The sequence below is a fragment of the Rhinatrema bivittatum genome, chromosome 1 (genome assembly GCF_901001135.1).
Source record: "Rhinatrema bivittatum chromosome 1, aRhiBiv1.1, whole genome shotgun sequence".
In the NCBI taxonomy this organism is placed as follows: Eukaryota; Metazoa; Chordata; class Amphibia; order Gymnophiona; family Rhinatrematidae; genus Rhinatrema; species Rhinatrema bivittatum.
This window is the reverse complement of record NC_042615.1, coordinates 210,152,621-210,170,649: the sequence shown is the minus strand read 5'-3', so window position 1 is coordinate 210,170,649 and position 18,029 is coordinate 210,152,621. Positions and strand designations below refer to the sequence as shown.

At 42.3% G+C, this 18,029-nt stretch overlaps 1 protein-coding gene across 15 annotated transcripts in view; it reads left to right on the top strand.

Annotated features, from left to right (window-relative positions):
• The window catches only part of JAKMIP1 (janus kinase and microtubule interacting protein 1), a 558,919-nt gene that overhangs the window by 223,368 nt on the left and 317,522 nt on the right, over positions 1–18,029 (top strand). The window lies entirely within an intron of this gene.

The window sequence follows — 18,029 nt, the reverse complement described above, 5'->3', positions numbered from 1 at the left end:
CCTATGACAAGCATTCACATTGACCACGGTGAAAGATAAATCAATGTCCACCATCATATAGAGTTGTAGATCATTGGCAAACATGTAACAAGTTGTTATACCTTTGAACAAGATCCATTAAAGGACCAACAGTTTAAATCAAATGAGACAGATGCTGAGAGACTCTACATTAGGTCATCGCAGAATCTGAAAAGATTTTCCAAGCCACTGTATAATTATGTGAACATAAATTCTTTGGGATAAGAAGATAGGATCCAAACTATATTCAAAAGGTCTAATTCCTATAGTTGCTGCAGATGAATTTGATGGTTAATGGTATCAAAGAGGGATAATAGATCTAAAAGAACAGGGATAAAATCCTTACCCTAATCTGCAGCCATTCAAATTCCATTAAGTAAAGAAAGAACAGTCTTTGTTCCATGACTCTTTTGGAAGCTAGATTGATAAGGATGAATAATCTTAGTCTCATCTGGTAACCATGTTCTCAAACAAACAATTTTTCCAGCAAAGGGAGATTAGAAACTTGGCAATAGTGAGCAGGGGCTTTTGGATCTAAATTGGGCTTAAGTGACCTTTTTTATTGATACCTATATAAATCCTTGCATACGTGAAGAAATGACAGTACTAACAATCCAGGGTAATGTGACATTTTGAGCTTCTTTGACAAATTTGGAAGATAATGGTTCTAATCAACAATAGCTGAGTTTAGCACCTCTTATCTTAGCAGTAGTTACAACGGAGAATCTAGATAGAAGTGGCATCAAAATCAATGGAATCCTGATTTTCAGAATCAGAAGCATTTCAACAGGCACAGGAAGTGATATGGTAATTGGACAAGTAGAGTTAATGTTAAGATCTTATCTTCAAATGATTGAGCAAATTCTTTGCAGTAGTATTATGTGGATATACATAGAATCTAGAGCACTTTTACTAAATTATATAATTTAAATGTTACCTTCTCAGTCGAGCTGTTTGAAAATAATCTCACTCTTAACTTGTCTAATAGCCAACTAGTAGGCCTTGGCATGGGCTTTTCAGCATTGCAACTTCTCAATGGAATGATACTTATGCCATCTATGTTCCGATGGGCTTGGGTTTTGAGTAATCAAAGCCTGGAATGAAATCAAAAGGGCACTCTCTTTGGAAATATCTATCCTGTCTTCTCTGAGACAGCTTTATTAAAGGCTTCCTGCAAACTCTTGTTCCACAACATGTTTGTCAATGGGTTTGTCTAAACATGATGATTGCCAAATGTGAGTAAATGTAATAAACTCAGAACCAGAAAAATTAGCTAATCAACAAGTCTTAATTGCTGTTGTAAGGGACCTCTGGTTTCCCCTTGCTAAAGGAGTGTACCAACTTATGAGAGTGGTTCGGTGTAGAAAGAGGCTTGGGTTTTGCTCCTCCATGTGGGGACAGACAGGTGGTGTCCTTACTGTTTATCATCCCACAGCACAGCCTTTCCTTGTAGATTTTGATTTAGACTTCCCAGCAGTAAGATCTTGCTGCTTCCTGCTGTGTAATTTTTTTCTAAGTTATGGGAAAGAAATAAGGAAGCATCCCATTTAGGAGCCAGCCACCAGTTGACTCGACTATTCAGCTTTTTGAGATTGTTTAACTTTTTGAGCCAATTTTTGAGAATTCCCTGTGAGAGCCAATCCCCTAGTTGCAGTGGATTGGGGCATCCCTGCATTCAAGGCCGGATAAGGAAGATCTGCAATGTGTCTTATTTTCTCCAGAGTACACACTTGACAGTGACCTATTTTTTTTATACTATTTTCTATTTGGAGGCAAGAAAATCTTTTTCCAGCCTTCCTGCGTCTTACTTAATCTCCCCCCCCCCCACCCCTTTGGGTTAAACTATTATGTTGTCCACTTGGATCCAATAGTCCATAGTACCTGGGGATCAGTATTCCAAACCTACTAAAGAAGGAAGTCTTTCATTCAGAAAGGTACAGATGTGTTCCAAATTCCATCTAAAGCAAAGGATCCCAGTAAAGTGAACTACCAAGAAAAACAAAAGATATTATGTAACGATAAGAACTTTGTTGCTATTGAGGAATGTTTTACATGAGGGGATGAGAAGTGCCCACCAGGCACTGCCCAAGGAGTTAAAAGAATCAAGAATGCAGGGAAAGTACCCTTCGGGTGCTGTCTGAGGAATTAAATTATGTCAAAATCATTTCTTGGAGGAGATTAAATCTGGGGCTAAATTCTGATTAAATATTGGGATTATATACAAATTTCGAACCACCTTCAGTGGGAAGATGTAAGAATTAAATTTGGAGTTAAAGAAGGATTGGACTACATTCAATCAATTAAGATATTGGAGAAAAAAATTGGAGATCTAAAGGAATTCAATTTAAATTTAAGAGCTTCCAGTTGAGAATAGAGATTTTGATGAAGAATTGGAATCACAATTTAATTATCATCTTATCTTATTTATTTACTCAGACAATGAAGAGAATTGAAGTATAAATAGCATATAATCTAAGCAACTATCAGTAAAAAGTTAGAAGCCACTATTCTGGACTTCAGTGATGACACTCAGCTAATCGGAAACCAAACTCCTTTTCTCCTAAGGAATCTACAAACATTCTTCTTTATTCTGCAAACTTGTGCATTATTTTTTTGCCTTTCCTGTCAAGTTGAGTTGCAGATACTACAGAGACAATTTTTTGGTGACAAACAGCGCTGAAATGTCGGCCCAGCAAAATAAATCCATGGTGGATAAATTGGGCCTACCTGATCACAAGATGGCGGAGTCGCCCATTACGTCTGAGGGGATTTCAGAGACTTTGCTTTGAGAAATCACTAAAGTGGCCTCTGCTGCGTTAAATGACCAAATGCAGAATTTTCAATCCTCCCCTGATGAACTACATAATAAATTGGAAACTAGCCAAATGACTTTAACAGCTATCGATGCCAAGGTGTACAGACATGAAGAAAGACTGGATGATGTGGATACTCAGTTCTTGTGATTCCAACAGAAAAATCAATAACTGGAAAACAAGCTACATGAATTAGAGAATTGAAGCCAAAGGAAAAATATTGTTCTCAGTTTCCTGGAGCAAATACAGGGGGAAGAACTTTTTCAATGGTTTTCAAAATGGCTGCCAGAGGCCCTGGCGATCCCAGCTCCAGGACCTACATCATGGTGGAACGAGCACATCTGGGCAAGCCGGAGGCAATGGTGCATAGGCGATTGCCAAATGTATCTCAATTACCTTGACAAAGCTAAGATCCTGGAAGCATATCACAGAAAAAAGACCTGGTGTATATGAGGGTCACAAGATTTTACTTTTCCTGGATTTTTCGGCAAGAGCCCTCGTGGCGCAGGGAGATTATGCTGTATGGCACTCGACTCCTCAAAGGCATAAAGTTTGCTTTAAAGTATCCAGCTCGCCTCTGGGTGTTTCAACAAGGGTCTTCCTGGATCGTCACTTCTAAGGAAGAAATCAGAAAATTGTGGAAGAGATCTGACCTACTGCTCTGTCAGTGTGCCTAACCTCAGATACTATTGCAGTTTTATATTTCTCTGGATCTTCATTTATCACTGCCTATTTAAAGGTAGGGTGATAGGATGTACCTCGGAGGAGACTTATGCAGTTGCATATGTGCATGTTTTTTTTTGGCTTGCTTAGGGCAAGCTGCATCGCCTCATTTTTGTTTTTTCTTTTTCAGTGGGGCTGCTTTTACTTTGTCATTTATCTTCTATTTAGCAAGATGGGAATTCCCATTTCGATTCAGTATAGGGTTCTACATACATGTAGGCCATAAGAGATATGAGTTGCACCATGTGTCGGAGTGACTACTACCTGAGTCAATTACCTGCTTGGTCTTGTGATTCAGACATTGCATGATTTCCCACTTTTTGTTTGCCTGGTTCCAGAGCTTGGGGGACCCTTCTGTTCACTCAGGATCTTTGATGTTGCCTCGAATTCCAATGAGGAAAGACATTGAGGGTCCGGTGTGATGAGGATTCCTGAGATGAGGAGGAAGACTGTAGAACATAGCTTTTCTCCTTTGAGGAAGTATGAGTGCAAATGGTTGTTTGTATGTGTGTGTAAGACTACAAATTGTGGGTCAATAGCCTCAGGGAAAAGGGGGAATGTTGGTGTCCAAATGTTTACCCATGGTTATAAGGGCATGGTTTCTCCTTATTTATTGAGACCATGGCTAATCTCACTTTTGGCACTTTAAATATAGCTGGTATGTACTCACCAGTAAAGAAGAAAATATTGTTAAATGCCTTGAGGAAGCAGAGGGTCATTGTGGCATTTCTGCCAGAGACGCACCTTGAAGATTTGGAACATCAGAAATTGAAGAGAGAATGGGTAGTCACTGTTTGTATGCTTCCTTTACTACTCATCAGCTGGGAGTTGCAACTTGTTGGCAAGGGGCTGGAGTTTAGCAGGGAAGCAGTGATCTCTGATCTAAATGGTAGATTTGTGACTGTGAAAGGGGTTTTACAAGGGCTGAAGGTGATTTTGGCTAACATAATTCTCTAATATCTATTCCAATATTTTTTTCTCACAACTGGTGTTCAAACGCTTTTAGTGGGAGGGCTATTCACTTATACTGGGTGGTGACTTTAATATTACTGATAACCCGTCCATGGATTGCAAACCGCCCAAAATACAAAAAAAAAATAAAAATCAAGGGGATTTGGGAATAGGATTTTTATGGAAAGAATTGCAATTGATTGACTCCTGGACACTTGGATGATGAAGATTATACCCATTTCTCCCATGTACACATTACCTATGCATGCCTGGATTACATATTATTGGCAGAAACCTCTTTTTTCCAAGTTGGAGACCAGTTCTGTTTGCAAAATTCCCTTCTCTGACCATGACATGGTGGTTTCTTCTATTTTATCCAGAAGAGGGAGTGAAGTCTGTGGCACAGTGGTGGATGTCTCCCCTATTGTACAGAGATCACACTTTAACTTCTTTCTGAAAAAAACAAATAGAATAAGTAGAGTTTAATGCTTCCCCGGAAGTCAATGCTGTAGTCTTTTTTTTTTTTGTGTTGGGGGGGGAGCCGCAAAAGCTGTGCTGAGGGGTCATTTTTTATTTTACCAATCTACTAGGAAGCGAGAAAGAGAGAAAAATGTTGGCCCTTGTATAGAGGTTGCAGGACCTCAAAAGAATTCGTGTGAAGGATTTGACTCAATTCGCTAAGGAGGAGTTGATCTTTTTGCATAGGGAGCTGAATTTCCTTCTGATAGCCAAAACACATCAAACACCAGTATACTATAACTACAAATTTTATCAGTGGGGAAATAAGTCTGGTAAACTCCTGGCTTGGCTGGAGAAATCTGACCTTGGTCCCAGAGGGTTGATCACTCACCTTAAGCAAGGTTCACATGAGTACACTCACTTTGCTGATATTCAAAATATTCTGAGATAATATTTTAAGAAATTATACACAGCCGGTCCCAGAGCAGATCACAGTATATTTTTGAGAGTTTAATTCTTCCAAAATTAGAGGCAGTGGCAAGAGACTGCCTAGGGGAAATCATGCAGGAAGGGGAGATATTTAGGGTGACAAAACACCTAAAACTAGCAAAGCCCCCTGGACCAGATGGATTAGGCCCTGAATTTTACATAATTATGAGAACTGCCACATTGACTGCATTAAGACATGTTTCTTGCCTCCCAAGAGAGGGGTGTTTGAGGCAGGTCAAAATCTAGCCACAAGTACGATTGATACCCAAACCTATCAAGGAACGGCTATCCCACAACAATGTATTGAAGGCCATATTGACCACCTTAAAGCCTGGGGTGAGGAACAAAGAATGAATGCTCATAAGTTTAGATGCAGAAAAGGCTTTTGATGTGTGGAATGGCCATACTTGATTTGGGTTTTACAATAGTTTTGTATTGGGGACATGTTTCTCAAGTGGGTTTTTCTATTGTACAATAGGGATGTGCAGAGGGACGCCATACGTTGCATTCGTGATTCGGATTCGTCGGGGAGCAGATACGTTGCATTCGGCCATATGGCGCCCCAATGCGTTAATACGGCGATTTCTATTCATGTCCCAGCTAAAATTAAAATTAACTACAACCCCCCCACCCTCCTTAACCCCCCCCCCCCAAGACTTACCAAAACTCCCTGGTGGTCCAGCGGGGAGTCCGGGAGCCATCCCCTGTACTCTCACACCCTCTGTGCCGGTTTCATCATGGCGCCGATAGCCTTTGTCACAGGAGCTACCGGTGCCATTGGTCAGCCTCTGTCACATGGTCATTGGCGCCATCTTGTGCTCCTACCATGTGACAGGGGCTGACCAATGGCACCGGTAGCCCCTGTGACATAGTATGGGCAAAGGCTATCTGCGCCATTTTGAGTACTGGCATCGGACGGCCGGAGTACAGGAGGTCGCTCCGGGACCCCCGTTGGACTCCCAGGGACTTTTGGCCAGCTTGGGGGGGCCTCCTGACCCCCACAAGACTTGCCAAAAATCCAGCAGGGGTCCGGGAGCGACCTCCTGCACGCCGGCCGTCCGATGCCAGTACTCAAAATGGCGCCGATCGCCTTTGCCCTCACTATGTCACAGGTACCGACGCAGCCCCTGTGACATAGAGAGGGCAAAGAATAAGTCAAAGGAAAAAAAGTTTGCTTTCAAGATCAGCATCATGTGGCTCTTCAAATATGCAGATAAGTCTTATCATCCTCTCTGAGACAGATAAATACAGTGCTACAGCTTATTTCCATAGCCTTAATGGAAAATCAAGTTTTCAGAGAAGACAATTTTATTTTGAAAAGCTTTATGATATAGAATGTGCTAATTATCAACTGCAGCCCAATCTATCAGGCAGGCAATCAAAGAGTATAAAGACAAAAGAACAAAAGGAAAGAAAAGTCAGAGCGAGGTTTCCTGCGGCTTGGCAAAACTAGCAGTAAAAGTGTTCAAATTGCTCAAAGCTGGTCAGGATAATGTGTTTTATCCCTATTCATGTATTCAATTAATCTGTACTTGCTACTCTATAGTATGTGGCAGACTGTGAAATCTCTCTATTTTGGAAAGCAAAAACTCTTATAATGGGCTCCCCGGAGCACTAGTCAATCACAGCTGAGCAACCAATGGCTAAATTCCATTTTGAAAGGAGTTTTCCCAGTCTGAGCAGATAAAACTCCTCTGGAGGAAAAAAAAAAAAAGGGGGGGAGGAGAAGAAGGCCCAAAACAGAAATAAACATCTGCACATCAGTGCCAAGGAAAAGTCTTGAAAAAGAAAAAAAAGCCCTGCTAGTTGATTTTTCTGCAAGAGTGGGCTTTTTTTTCAGTATGAGAGCCTTGTCAAAGCAGTTGTGTAGTTGCATATTTAATAGTGGAGGGTCAGCCACCTGGATCCTGCATGGGTGCAAACGTATGATGTGCACTTTCTGATTCCACCTGATTATTTTTAGAGTTAAAATAAGATCTTCACAGACCTAGGAAAAGATGAAGACAGTGACTTGTAATGCAATTTGAACAGTCACTGTTGCTTACCTGTGATAAATGATAATGATCAACTCCTTTAGCTGGTATCTCAATTGAATATTTTACCTTTATGTTGTCTAGTGTGTTGGTTAGTGGGAGCTCCACTGCATCAAAAGCACATTTTATCCATGACCATCTTAGGGAATTTAATTTTAAAATTGTATTTATGTATTACAGTAACCTAAGTAGGGGAAAGACAATCACGCTTCCCTAATTGTATCAGAAGGGTTTCTTTTTTGTCATAAGTCTAGACATTTTAAGTCTAGACATTTAAAGTGAGGGGGTAGAGTCATTCTTTTATATCACAACTCATGAAGGCTTGAAATCTAGGAAGCTAAATTAGCCCCTTGGTTGGAATACTTGGTGCTCAAACTCTTAGGGAGGAACAATTTATGGTTTATAGTAATCTATCAAGCTCCTTGGGATGATTCAATTCCCTTCTAGAATTAGCTGGGATTATTTCTGAAGTGCCCAAGTTCTTATATTGGGTGATATTAACTTACATTTTGATGCCACATCTTCAGGAATGGAAATTAATTTATCTAGTATGAGTGGTCTTAATCTTTGTCAGGCAGTTACATTCCCAACACATTTGGAGACCATATTATTAACTTTGTTTTTTCTTCTGAAAATTATAACTTTTGTCCTGAGATCTTAGCCTTATCAGATTTTCTATTACTCATGCAAAGAGACAAAAAACACAGACCCTTTTTGCACCACCAGTGACTATGAAACTCTTTTCCTCCCACTAAATAATTTTACTCTCTGAGGTCCAGGCTCCTAAGTGTGGGGATGAACAATTCCCTGCTTCTTTGCATTTCAAGCCCTTCTTCCCATCCTCAGTACTAAGCTTTACACTGTCTCTGCATCTAAAAACACACAGGAGAATGGTGTCTTTTTATTATTATTATTTTTTTTAGATATCCGTTTATTAAACCACAAAAAAGTATTACATCTACCCTGCACTTAGGGGTGCATGGATTGAGAACAAAGAAAAAATCCAAATGCATTAATGCAAATAACCACAGAAAATGAAACATTCAAACAGTATACAATTTTGTGGCCAATTTTTTTTTATGTTGTGAAAGCAAGTAACAAATACACAATTCATCCCCCCCCCCCTTTTACTTTCATCACAATCAACCCCACACACTCACAACCACTCATCCATCGACTCATACAAATTATCAGAAAAAATGAGCCTCAACCTCAGGGAGAGACGGAACCCAAAACAGATAAAAATCAATGCACCTTACTGCAGGTGTTTCAAAACCAAGTCCCACATTTTAAAGGAGCCCACTTGCAATAAACATCTGCTTGGGAGGGAGGGGTGGATGTCGAATGGCATTCTTCCTCAGGAGCTCCATCCGCGCTGTATGAATCAATTCTTTCCAGTCCCGAAGTGAAGGTAATCCATCACTGTTCCACTGTAATAGCACTACTTTTTAGCCAATAAAATGGATAGAGCAAGACATTTTTTCCCCCCTTGAGGCAAACTGACACCCTTCTCCAAGAAATGCAAATAAATCAAAAGACCACTCCAGGAAATCTGACAGCCCAGAGTATGGGCCAATAAAACACAAATTTGCTTCCTATAACTTTGCAACTTGCTGCAGTCAGTGAACCCATGGCAAAACATACCCCTCTGTGTGTTGCACATCAGAAAATTGTTTGAATCCCAGAGGTGCATTGTTCTTCCAAGGGCCCTGGTAAGGTGCACTCTGTGTAAAATTTTAAACTGAATTTCATGCAGGTTAGCTGCAGCAATATGCTTATACAAGGAAGTAAAGGCCATCTGTAATGTCTAAGCTGACAACTCCAGCCCTATTTCCATGCTCCATTGCTCAGCCAGATACAATAGATAGTGGAAGGTAATCTAGACTTAAGGTGCAACGACCAGACAGCAATTTTATTAAATCTGTGGGTCAGTTCTAAGAAGCTATCATCATCATCTACCAGAGAGTACCGACAAATCCCTCTTGCTTAGTTTTAAACAATAATCCCATCCTTGGAGATAGGTAAACATTGAGAGTTCGACAATCCCATGTTTCTTGCAGTTGTTGAAAGGAATGCAAGCAAAGCAAATCTGAATTCACCCATTGGTCCACCCTATGTAGGCCCCTATTCCTCCAAATTTTGAAAACCCTACATCTAAGCCCAGTGGGAAATCACTATTGCCCACTAGTGTCAAAAAAGGGAATATAAAAGGACTACGATTAATGCAATTCCTCCACCACATCCATGCCTTTCACACTGCTGTCAGCCAAAATATTGGGGGCAAAAGCACTTTAATATGCAGCAAATTACAAGGCTCATAAGGGAAGGTCCAGTCCCCCATTAAATTGTCTACATCAAATGTTTTGTTCCTATAAATTCAATTCTGCACGTAACAAAGAAGACAGGAAACACTGTATACACATAGGTCAGGTAATGCCAGCCCACACCCTATGATTGGATAAACAGAGGGGTCATTTAATGCGTGTTCTCTTATGGTTCCATATAAAGGAGCTGATCGCAGATCTAAATGCCTGGATATCTTTTTCCTTAACCCAAAGAGGGAACATCTGGAGACAATACAATAATTTGGGGAGAATCACCATTTTAACAAGGGTGCATCCCCCCATGAGCGAAAAAGGTAAGGCATGCCACCTGTTCAAATGATCCTTCACCTTCTCAAGTATAACCCCAAAAGTATATTATATCATATTTATATCAGAAAAAGAGTGCATTAGGTGGATCCCCAAATAGCGTAGCTAGTCTTTAGCCCAGAGAAGTGGGAAAGATCCCTCCCAACAGCAATAAAGATTTATCTAAGGAAAAGGCTTCAGATTTCTTATTATTGTTTCATAACCCTGCAAAAGCCCTAAATGTTTCAAATGTCAAAATGTCCTTCAAAGAGACCCTGGGATTACCCAAAAAAAAGTAGATCTGCAAATAATCCCAGCTGCACTCCAGCTTGTCAAAAAGGAATATCCTTAAAGGATTGCAAAGTGCAAAGTTGGATAGCCAATGGCTCTAAAGATAATACTAACAGGGGCGACAGCAGGCAACCCTGACTCGTGCCTCTACAAAGAGTAAAAGACTCAGACAGAACCCCATTAACATCTGTGACATGGGCACATTGTACAATAGGGGTGTGCATTCGTTTTTGCCGTATTGGCGATCCGCAACGTATATTGCATTATTCGTAGTATTCGTGGGGAAGCGAAATGTATCGCAATTCCCCACTAATACACAAATCTTTGCCGAATTATACGGCCACCTAAATAAAAATTTAAACAAACCCCCCACCCTCCTGAACCCCCCTAAGACTTACCAAAACTCCCTGGTAGTCCAGCGAGGGGTCCGGGAGCCATCCCCTGCACTCACACCCTCAGTGCCGGTTTCATCATGGCACCGATAGCCTTTGTCACAGGGGCTACCGGTGCCATTGGTCAGCCCCTGTCACATGGCCATCGGCGCCATCTTGTGCACCTACCATGTGACAGGGGCTGACCAATGGCACCGGTAGCCCCTGTGACATAGTATGGGCAAAGGCTATCGGCACCATTTTGAGTACTGGCATCGGATGGCCGGAGTGCAGGAGGTCGCTCCGGCACCCCCGTTGGACCCCCAAGGACTTTTGGCCAGCTTGGGGGGGGGGGGGGGAGAACAAAGTAAAATGTGCTTTAGACCTTCTACTTTGTTGTCCCTTGTCTGAGGAAACAGTGGAAGAGAACTGAAAGGCATGTCTGCATACTGCTCCGTGTCCCCTGGGAAGAAGACACCAGAGGTCAGCGCGAGCAATCCAGGCTTAAAGCTCCATAGCCCCAGCTTCCAGAGGCCCCGCACCCTTTGCAGTAGAAGAGGACCGGAAACGCGCGCCATTAGGCACATGAATATCAAACCTCTCAATCCTTTGAGTAAAGATCAACTTAATGGCGGTTGAAGAGGATTGATAAGAATGGTTTCAGAAATTCAGAAACTTTCTTTAAAAAGTTTGGAGAGAGGTTTAATAGTGGGATATATTCATTATAGTTTGTGAGTTTCTGAAATAATAAGCAAGTCAGAGGGAGTTAATTCTAGTGTCTTTCCCTCCCACCTACCCCTCGCTCAACCCTTGATTTTTAGGGAAGAGACACTTTCTCATTAAAAATCAATCAGGTTCTTATCTAAATCATACTATTGCACCAGCCCTTATTGAGAGTTCAATCATCCCTTTGTAGGTCACTACAGATAAATTAGTAAATACACCTTTAAAGCACTCTAATTCCAACTCCCGTTAGTAACCTAACCTTAACTAGGAACTCAACAAAATTAAGATGAAGGCAGCAGTCTATCAGCAAAAGGGGGGACTTTCCAGTCTTTTGCATTGAGTGTCACATGTATGATTTTTTACCTGCAGTGAGAGATTGTATGTGTGCACCTGGTGCAAAGAGCTCCTGGCTTTCAGAATGAGTCCTATCTCTGGAGGCTAGAATGGCAGATTTGAAAAGTAAAAAAAAAAAAATTCCATTACCAGAGCCTATTGCTTGTTCTATGCTTCTTCCTTTCCTCCAACAATCTCAGCCTGGTTCTCCCACCCTGATCTATGCTTGATAAAACTGGGGAATTTTCTTCAACAGTTGCTGAAGGGAAACAATTTAATGAACTGAATGCTATAAAATGTTAAAATAGTAAGACCAAATTCATGCAAAATAAAAAATGAGGCAGTGCTAATTTGACAGCATTCAGTTACAAGTATATGGGAAGATTTTTTGCCCAAAAAAGCCCTCATTCTGAAGGAGAAAATAATAGCACTGGAGAAAATATGCTCAAGCATAACCATTTCACTGTCCTGAATGTGATAACACTGAGAAGTGCCAGAGATTTCATGCAAAACCATAAAATCAGGACAAGTAACAGGCTGAGGGCAGCCCAATGATGTGGAAAATGGTCTCTTGATAAAGCAGCCCTCAATCATTAGAGAAACCAATGTGATATACGGTCATTCTCTTACGCTATCGCATGCGAAAAGGGACTTCTTTCGCGTGTGATAGCTCGGTGCGGAGTCGAGGAGGAGTCGGGGTGGCACCGGGGCCGTCGCTGTGGACACATCGCTGGTGGTGAAAGGTAAGATTCCTTATCGCCGCCAGTTTCACGCCAAATAACTACACCTTTTATGGTGTAGTTATTTGGCACGAAAACCGGCAGCGATCGCACTGCGGAGGTGTGATCGCTGCTGGTTATCGCAGGACCACCCCCCCCCCCCGCACTGCTGAATTCTCTACGGTCTGCGACCTTAGAGAATCCAGGCCTAAGTGTGATAATAAACTTTGCATTTGGCAAACCCATTCTACGATAAAATCTAAATTCCACCCTACCCCTTGGGGTTCTTTGTGCCACTCAGCTTTGCTTTTATGCCCAGACCTTAAACCTTGGAGTTTCCTTTGCTACTGTGCCTTGCTGTTGCACCCCAGAGCTAACACCTTGCCAGTCTTGGGGGAGGGGGGGAGCTGCTTTGCACTTCCCATGGTGATTTGGAGCCTTGAAGCCACTCTTTATGCTGCTTGGTTCCTTTATCAGTGCCTGCCTTGGAGGTTTCACTGCCACCTTTTCTGCTTTGTTGCTCTTTCATACTGCCTTAGGATGCTAATGCCACTTTCAGCGGCAGTATGCCACTTGAGATGCCATCAAGTGTTCATGGCACTTTTGGTGCCCACTTTTAGAGCTTAGCGGTTTTCTTTCCACTTTTTCTGCTTCTTTGCTCCTCTTACAGTGATTTGGAGGAATCCTTCCAATGCTGGTACCCCTTGCCCCTTTATGGAGTCGTAGGCTATTCATACCACTTTTGGTGCCATTTTCCAGTCTCCTCGGTCTTTCTAGATACATTGGCGTTGGTTGTTAGAAGTATTGAGAGTATCTCATTGGTATTCTGAGGAAAGATGTGAAAGGCTACTATTAGTCCTAAATCCAAGGTTTTAGTTATGTTCACCATTTTATTTTAAATCTAATGAATACATTTTACTTCGTTTCCTCTTTTTTATTTGTACATTTTGAATCAACTGGAAAAGTATATTGTTGTGCTGGTGGTGGACCCTTGGGCCGAGGTGGGGTTGACGCTACCCTCAGGGCAGGCCTACGGGTCCCCACCATCAGCAGATTGAGCTGGCTGACTGATGGAGGCCAGCTGGAGATTCGCCAATACCAGCCCTCGTTCCCCGCAGGTTGAGCCCTTGGGACCGGGGCCAGCTGGACTTAGGTGTGCCTCCATCCATGGTCTTCTCAGGGACGAGGAGGAGGTCAGCCAGAGGCCAGCAGTGGTAGTAGAAGTAGGTGGTCTGATCCAGACAAGGCGGAGTCCCGGAGACTCGGGTGCCTATGAGAACAGGAGGCAGACAGAGGATGCCAGAGTAAGAACAGGCCGAAGCCTGAAAGGCCAAGTCCAGAATGGATTTAAGAGGAGCGTCATAGAGCAGGCTGAAGTCAGGGCAGGCGGCAGGTTAAGAAAAAGTGGCAAGGCAAGCGTAGGTCAAAACCAGAAGTCAGCAGGAGAATGGTCAGGCAAGGCAAAGGTCAAAGCCAGGAGATGGGCAGGAGTGTAGTCAGATGAAGCAGTGGTCAAAGCCAGGAGACAAGCAGTAGTGTGGTCAGACGAAGCAGTGGTCAAAGCCAGGAGTCACAGTAACAGGTTGGGAAGACGCGGAACACAGGAACAGGTAACAGGAACAGGAACGTAGACTAATCAGGGACTCAGGAACCAGGAACATGGAGGAGATGCAGGAACAGCAGCTAGAGACACGACTAGCGTGGATACCTGTTGCCAAGGCAAGGAAGCACTGGCTGCCCACGGAACACAGGAGCAGGAACGGGTACCAGGGAACAGGAACATAGACGAATCAGGAACTCAGGATCCAGGAACACGGAGGAGACGCAGGAACAGCAGCTAGAGACACGACTAGCGTGGATACCTTTTGCCAAGGAAAGGAAGCACTGGCTGGGCCCGGCTTTAACTACCGGGAGCTAGTGACATTATCATCCGGGGCCGCGGGTTTGATTCCCGCCGCGGCCCCTTTAAAGAGTGAGCTGATGCGTGCGCGCCTAGGGAGAAGCACAGCGCGAGACAGCGGCATCTCCCCACGAACCTGGAGCCTTGAGGAGCAGCCCGGGGTCAGAGGCGGTGGCCCACAGCCGTGAGAGGAGAACCAGGCGCTGGAGCAGGCAAACGGGGGTAAAAGGGCCTGTTGTGTGTGCCGCAGCCGGCACACGCAACAGGTATATAAACTTTTGTACCTGCCATATTCACTGTTTTATGTTCATTTTGTTAAAAACTAGTAATTTTGTATTAAAAATTGGAGAAAGATGTTCTGGCTTTGTACCATGTACATAGAGGTTGTGTCAGTTTCTGTTCACATAGAGATTCATTGAAACAAAATATTTGACCAGGGTGCCTAAACTTTTCCATACATTGAAGTGTGCAGTATGAACTGCTGAGATGAGTGTCTCTCATGGTTGGTAAAGTAAATGAGACTGAATAGAATACTGAGACTATGGCAGGCTAATATTCTAAAATTTTTTGGAAACAAGAAATTGTTCCTCCTGCCCTCAAATTTAGAAATACTCATATATTAGATAGATGCTAAAATAATGACCATCATAATAGGCATCATCGATTTATGCAATCACATTTAGTACTCAGCCTTATCTATAATCATAGGTCATATTGTAACCATAGTTCATATTTCTTTTTTCAAATGTCTTCTTTTTATATATATATTTTTTTGCATCTAAAATTCTTAAACCCATATCATTCTTCTTCACAATTACTTCTCTTATTGCAAGATAAAGCCACAAAAGAAAAAAAAGACAAGTTCTTGAAATTTTTTCAAAACTTCAGACATCATGGGATTTAGCATAAGAACATAAGAAATTTCCATGCTGGGTCAGACCAAGGGTCCTGTTATTATTTGTGATAATTGTGGGTGGATCCTTGGGCTGGTGGCAGATGACCACGCCCCCGGGGGAAGATCCCGAGAGGGGCCACCAGTCAGGCTCAGAGTTGGGAGACAGACACACACTAGATCTTTTATTAAACTGTATAGTGAACCACCAGAGGTGGCAGTAGTGAGCTGGAAGAGCTCGGCTGGGCTGTAGTCCCTCAGGCACTGGAACAGTGATCCCAGGATGGCTGAGCTGTAGAGAAACTGAATATAGTGAGTAGGCAGAGTATGCAGAGTTCAGGAACAGAACCTGAATGGTAACACTCATACAATAATCTCTTGAGGCAGCCCAGAGGCTGGAATGAAGTAGGCCCTCGAGGAGCAAGTACCTGGTTCCAGGGAAAGCTCTGAGAGAGAGATGGTAACTCACTGGTGTTGTAGGCAGCAGTGATTTCCTGGCAGAAGTAGTATTCGGTAGCAGGTCCGGGAACGTGGGCCCTCGAGGAGCAAGTACCAGTTCCAGATTGAGACCTGAAAAGCAAGAGAGAGAGCGAGGACCCCGAAGAGTGGGTACCCCTGGTAAAGTCCAAGGAGGCGGAGTAGCAAGGTATGCAGAGAGCGAATCCCATCCGCAGCGATACCTGGAGGAATCCCTTGCTAACTCGAATAGCTAGCAAAAACGAAGACCTTAAGTATCCGGTGAGGATGACGTCATCTCAGGGGGACACCCCTGAGGTTCGCGCCACAGCTGGTACTTGAGTCAGGGCCATGCCACGCGCGCACCCCTAGGCTTCAGGAGAACATGGCAGAAGGCAGCGTCTAGCCGGTCCGGGAATGCCGGAGGAGGTCGGCAAGATGACGCCGCAGCAACCAAACTTCCATCAACCAAAGAGGGAGTCGCAAAAGAGGTAAGGTGGGTGGAGTGGAGACATCAGGCAGCGACAGTCACAACAGGTCCATCAAGCCCAGCATCCTGTTTCCAACAGAGGCCAAACCAGGCCACAAACACCTGGCAATTACCCAAACACTAAGAAGATCCCATGCTACTGATGCAATTAATAGCCGTGGCTATTCCCTGTAAACTTGATTAATAGCAGTTAATGGACTTCTTCTCCAAGAACTTATCCAAACCTTTTTTGAACCCAGCTACACTAACTGCACTAACCACATCCTCTGGCAACAAATTCCAGAGATTAATTGTGTGTTGAGTGAAAGAATTTTCTCCGATTAGTCTTAAATGTGCTACTTGCTAACTTCATAGAATGCCCCCTAGTCCTTCTATTATCCAAAATTGTAAGTAACCGATTGACATCTACTCGTTCAAGACCTCTCATGGAAAAACTACACTTAGTCCAAATCCAATGCAGATCCACGTTTCAAACTACGATAGTTCTTCTTCAAGGGACAACCATACTGTGTGTGCCGGTATCTTTTTTTGTTTGAAATATTTTTATTGAAACTACAGTGTGACCTCCAACTGTAACACATAGCATGTACATTACTCAGCAAGAATACAAGGTCAAATTCAAATTGGAACAAACATTTGTGCTCCAACCCCTGTATTTTCCCCACCCTCCCACCCCAAACACTCCATGATGTCAATAATAGTAATATTAATTTCTGCCGGTATTTTTTAAAAAACGTTGACCCAAACGCACGCAGTATGGTTGTCCCTTGAAGAACTATTGTAGTTCGAAACACGGACCTGCATTGGACTTTGAATTTTAGATGCAAAAAAAAAAAATATATAAAAAGACATTTGAATAAAGAAATGTGAGCTGTGGTTACAATATGACCCATGATTAAATAAGGCTGAGTACTAAATGTGATTGTATAAATTGATGCCTATTATAATGGTCATTATTATAGCATCTATCTAATATGAGTATTTCTACATTTGATGGCAGGAGGAACAATTTCTTGTTTCAGTAATCTTTTCCCACTTTACCTCAGGACTGATGCACATAGAAGATAGTGTAGTTTATTTGATATAGGCTTCTATTTTATGACATCTTTGTAGAGTGGAGGGCAGTGGTAAACAGGATTCAAAGCTGCTAAGACTATTATGAGGTGCAAAATAATTCAGATTATAGTTCAAAAATAAAAAGTTGAAAAGAAACAGCTTAAGCAAGTGGTGTTTGCTTTGTTGGAGAAGAAAAAAGAGAAAAAAATTAAATAAACATAAGAGAGGGCCCAACCCTGTATATTTTCAAAAGGGATATTTTTTGGCAGAATAATTGTGCAGGTCACTACCTTGTAGAGATTTTGAATCACTGTAATTAAGAAATGTTATATGTAAATGATTTCTGCTCTGTCCCTTTGAAAATGGAAGCTGATGGAACTGCTGAAGTGCTCTTTTTATTTTTATACCAATAGCTTCTTTCAGGATATAAATGTATTCATTTGTAAGCTACTTTTTCCTCTGTTTTTATCAAAACTGTTATTTGTCTATCAGACGTTAAGTGATTCAGTGCTAAATCATATTATTGTATGCTGCAGAACAACTGTAGTTTGCTACTTTGTGGTGTTATATTGCCATAATATCAACAAGAAATATCACTTAGTGATTGGAGGGTGTACTTTAGAGAATTCTATGATTGGCTGTTGAATACAATCTACCATGCTGCTGTCCATTACTGCAT